We start from the raw sequence: 5,420 nt of genomic DNA, 5'->3' as shown, positions 1-5,420 counted from the left end.
AGTCTTTCAAAGAAATTGGATATTTAACTTCTTACAGTAACCCTAGGTTTAATTACAGAGACCACAATAGAAACACAAGATCGAAACGTAAAATCAAAATATAAAATCAATAGCACGAAATCGAAATATAAAATCGCTAGCCTCTTGTGTTGGTGTTTCAAAATCTATGCAAAGAAAACTAACTAATTAATTCGAAGCAAAAACCATTAATTAGTTATACATTTCTTTGTAGCTAATGACCTCTTGATCTTCTGTTGTATTCCTCTCCTCCTCTTGGACGTCGTGTGAGCGAGGATCTACCAAGGCAAAATCCACCCGAACCACTTCTTCTCCTCCAAGAAAATCGAGCAACCAAGGAAAGCCAAAATAGGAAACTTCCTTCTCTTCTTCTTCCTCTCCAAGCAACCGACCACAAGAAGATGCCAACTTGATGTGTCACAGACCCTTAGGAAGCAAAAGAGAAAGGAAGTAAAGAAAGAAAATCTGGCCACCAACCACCAAGAGATGCTAGGATACAATGCCTCCTTCTATTCTTCTTCTTCTCTATACAACCGGCCACCAAGGATGAGGTTCTCTCCTTAATGCCGCTAGCCACAAAGAAGAGGAAAGGGAGAAGAGGATGGTCGGCCACACCAAGGAAAAGAGAGGAGCTAAGAGAGATCAATTCAATAAGCATAAGGCAACCTCTACCTTGTTGGAGTGTATACTAAAAGCCTAGCTTTTGTATAAACATTTATAAGAATCACATTGGTCAAGTGTCTACATTTATATATACCAAATATAGATGTTCAATTAATTTACATTGTAGATAACATAGTGTGTGGTGTCACACACAGAAGATTGTGTTATCGGTTCTTTATAAATTATAAACAGTAGCTCACGACTAAGATGGAAAAGAACAAACCATTGGAATAGTCGTAGTGTAATTAGGCATTAGTTTATCTTGACTAATAAATTATACTAGTACACTTTAAATGTATTGAGCAGGACCATTTAAAGTAAGTTCTTTTTATACTGATTTAATAAAAGAACTAGACCTTAGTTATTATGGAAGTGTGTGCTCTTAATCCTAATAGAATAACAAGCATATATATTTAATATTTATTTCTTTGACTTATCAAAGGGTGAGATTTAGTTCGATAAATCAAAATGCCCAATAAGTTGGGAAATGATGTTACTTATAGTGTGACTTGTTGATTATAGAAGGAAACTGTGTCCTAGTAATCTAGGATGATAATGTCCCCAAGAGGAGTTCATAAAGATTGTCATGTTAAACCCTGCAGGTGGACTTAGTCCGACATGACGATAAGGTTGAGTGGTACTACTCTTGAACTAAGATATTAATTAAATGAGTTGTCAATAACTCACTTAATTAGTGGACATTCGACATCTTAAACACAGGGAGATTAACACACTCATAATAAGAAGGAGCCCAAAAATGTAATTTGGGATTGGTGCGGTAGTTCAATAATAATTCTTTAGTGGTATGAATTATTATTGATGAAGTTAAGTTGTGTGTTCGGGGCGAACACGGGAAGCTTAATTTCATCGGGAGACCAAAACCAATTCCTCCTCTCGGTCCCTATCGTAGCCTCTTGTATTTAGAGATTTATACCCACCACATACCCACCTTCTTACCCATCCTAATGGGGCCGGCCAAACTAGCTTGTAACCCAAGCTAGGGCCGGCCAAGACTAAGTGGATGAGCCAAGTTGGTGGCCGGCCAAAGCTTGGGTCCCAAGCTTAGGTGGCCAGCCTCTAGAATATTAAAATAGTTTTTTATTAAAATTATTTCTTATGTGGATATCATGATTTTAAAAGAGAGTTTAAAATTTAAATCTTTCCTTTTATAACTTTCTACAAAAGATTAAGAAAAAATTTAAAATCTTTCTTTATTTGTAGATTGAAAGGAGATTTTAATTTTGAGAAAACTTTCCTTTTTAACCATGATCATAATTTAAAAGAGAGTTTTAAAAATTAAATATTCTCTTTTATTAGTTTCTACAAAAGATTAAGAAAAGATTTGATATCTTTCCTTATTTGTAGATTGAAAAGAGATTTTAATTTTTAGAGATAACTTTCCTTTTTGAAAATTATCCACATGTTTAAAAGAAAGATTTTAATTTATAAAATTTTCTTTTTATAATCCACCATGAAGGGAAAAATTATTGGAGAATTCTTTTATAAATTTCCGGAAACAAATTAGGATGTTTTAATTTTTGTTTTAATTAAAACTCTCATTGTTTTGGGGAAATAAGTGGCCGACCATTGAAATTGAAAAAAGGAATTGATTTTAAATCAATTAAAATTTCTTTTTCATGGCAAAGGAATTAAGGAAGTTTTTATTAAAATTTCCTTATTTGCCAAGACCAAGGAATATAAAAGAGGGGGTAGAGGTGCCTTCATGGCTAACGATTCTATTCTTTTTCTCTCCCTCTTTTCCTTGGTGTGGCCGGCCATAGAAGTTCTCTCTTCTTCCTTTTCTTTCTTCTTCATTGGCCGAACCTCATCATCTCATGGAGCTTGAAGGTGGCCGAATTCTAGCATGGAGAAGGAGAGAAAGGAAGCATCCCTTGGAGCTTGGTGGTGGTGGCCGAACCACATCTATTCATGGAATATTTGTGGTGGCCGAATCATGCTTGGAGAAGAAGGTGGCTTAGGTGGATTCTCATCTCGGTAGATCGTTGCCCACACAACGTCCAAGATAAGAAGAGGAATATGGTAGAAGATCAAGAGGTCATTAAAGTTTACAAAGGAAGGTATAATTAGTAATTAATTTCCGCATCATACTAGTTGTATTTCTTTTGTATGAATTCCAAACACAAGAGGCATTAGATCTAGTTTTTCGAATTAGTTTTTCGAGTTTGTGTTTTCTTCTTTTTCGAATTTGTGATTCAATTGTTATTTTTGGTTAACCTAGAGTTATTTAAGGAAATTAAATATTAGCTTTCCTTAAAAGGCTTTGTCTAGGCGGTGGTGGTTGCTCCCATATCCAAGAAGGTCATGTGCCTCGCTATGCAGTCCTGGAAGCAAATTTTGAAAATTAATATTTAATAAAATTAATAACATAGGTGGATTTGAATCAATAGTGTTAAGTTCCGCTTGCGATTCAAATCTAAACCATTAAGAACAGATAAGTTTTGGAATCAATGATGTTAAGTTCTATCTGCGATTCCTAATTTAACTTCTAAAGAACACAATAGGTTATTTAAGGAAAGGTTCGACACTTGTACAAAAATTTTTGTACAGTGGAACCGGTACGTTTTCCTAGGACTAACCAACATACCTCTCTTTTATAATCCTTGGTCATGACAAAAAAGGAAATTTTAATAACAATTAAAATCTCTCTCTTTTAAATTTCCTATTGTACATGGCAATAAAAAGAAAGTTTTAAAATTAATCTCTCTCTTTTAAAACATGTAGACAACTACAAAAAAGGAAAGATTAATTAAAACTTCTCTTTTTAAATCATGGTTACAAAAAAGGAAAGTTTTATCAAAAATTAAAATCTCTTTTTTAAACATTATAGATAACTACAAATAAGGAAAGATTTTAACTAAATTAAAATCTCACTTTAATCTTTTGTAGATAGCTATAAAAGGAAAGATTTTAAAATTTTAAAACTCTCTTTTAAAATCATGAGGATGACTATAAAAGGAAAGTTAAAATCTTTCTTTTAACCATTGTAGATAACTACAAAAAAGGAAAGATTTTAACAAAATAAAATCTCTCTTTTAACCATTGTAGATAACTACAAATAAGGAATGATTTTAACAAAATTTTGTTTTAAAAACAAAACTTCCTTTTCCTTTTCTAGTGGCCGACCCCTAGCTTGGGCACCAAGCTTGGCCGGCCACCTCTTGGCTTCCAAGCCCATGCTTGGCCGACCCCCTTGCACCAAGCAAGGATGTGGCCGACCCATTATTTGGGTAAGAAGTGGACTTTATGGATACAAAGATTTATAGAGGCTAGAACAGGGACCGAGAGGAGAAATTGATTTTGATCTCCCGATGAGCTTGAGCTTCTTGTGTTCGCCCCGAACACCCAACTCAAGTTCATCAATAATAACTCATACCACTAAAGAATTATTATTGAATTACCGCACCAATCCCAAATTACATTATGGGCTCCTTCTTATTATGAGTGCATTAATCTCCTTGTGTTTAAGATATCGAATGTCCACTAATTAAATGAGTTATTGACAACTCACTTAATTAATATCTAGCTCCAAGAGTAGTACCACTCAACTTCATCATCATGTCGAACTAAGTCCACCTGCAGGGTTTACATGATAATCCTTATGAGCTCCTCAAGGGGACATCATCAACCTAGATTATTAGGACACAATTTCCTTCTATAATCAACAACACACCATATAAATAATATCATTTCCCAACTTATCGAGCCTATTGATTTAACGAACTAAATCTCACCCATTGATAAATCAAAGAAATAAATACTAAGTATACGTGCTTGTTATTATATCGGGATTAAGAGTACGTACATCCATAATAATAGAGGTTTTGTTCTTTATGTAGTCAGTATAAAAAGAAACAAGCTCAAATGGTCCTACTCAATACACATATAGTGTATTAGTGTAATTTTATAGTTAAGATAAACTAATATTAAATTACACTACAACCACTCCAATGGTTTGCCCCATTTCATCTTGGTTGTGAGCTACCATTTATAATTTATAAGGAACTGACAACATGATCTTTTGTGTCACACCAAACACCATGTTATCTACAATATAAATCAAATGAACAACTACATTTAACATAAATGCGGACATTTGACCAATGTGATTCTTATTTCAAAATAAATGTTCATACAAAAAGCTAGGCTTTTAGTATACATCCCAACAGATAGTGCATGATACTATACATAAGGAGTTCAAAAGAATGCAGTCTTATATAAAATACTAACTAACCAATATAAGTGCGCCAATATAGTCATCTACTAATAAAAGCATAACAACAACATAACCTCCACTAACCTGCTCAACCAGGTCTAACCGATCAATTGGAAGTACATACAGTACATCTAAACCTTGTACAAACAAATGTATAACGAACATATAACAAGTATATAACAAGTCATTGTCTGTGGGAGAACGCTCTACCATGGATGGTCCCATGGGTGAATAGGGTATGTAACTAGTCACTGCCCGTGGGAGAACGCTCTACCATAGATGATCCCTTGGGCGGACAAGATGAGGTAGCTATCTAACTCCTCTGCCATTGAGTATGGAAGAACGTTTTACCACGGATGATCCCATGGGCAGTCAAGGTATGTAAACAGTCACTGCCTACGGGAGAACGCTCTACCACAGATGGTCCTATGGGTAGACAAGATATATACATGTACAAACCAAAGATGATAAGTAGCCAGTGATAATCCCTTCCAAGAGTACACTC

Source organism: Zingiber officinale, chromosome 1B (genome assembly GCF_018446385.1).
Source record: "Zingiber officinale cultivar Zhangliang chromosome 1B, Zo_v1.1, whole genome shotgun sequence".
Lineage (NCBI taxonomy): Eukaryota > Viridiplantae > Streptophyta > Magnoliopsida > Zingiberales > Zingiberaceae > Zingiber > Zingiber officinale.
Note: the sequence above shows the minus strand (reverse complement) of the source record.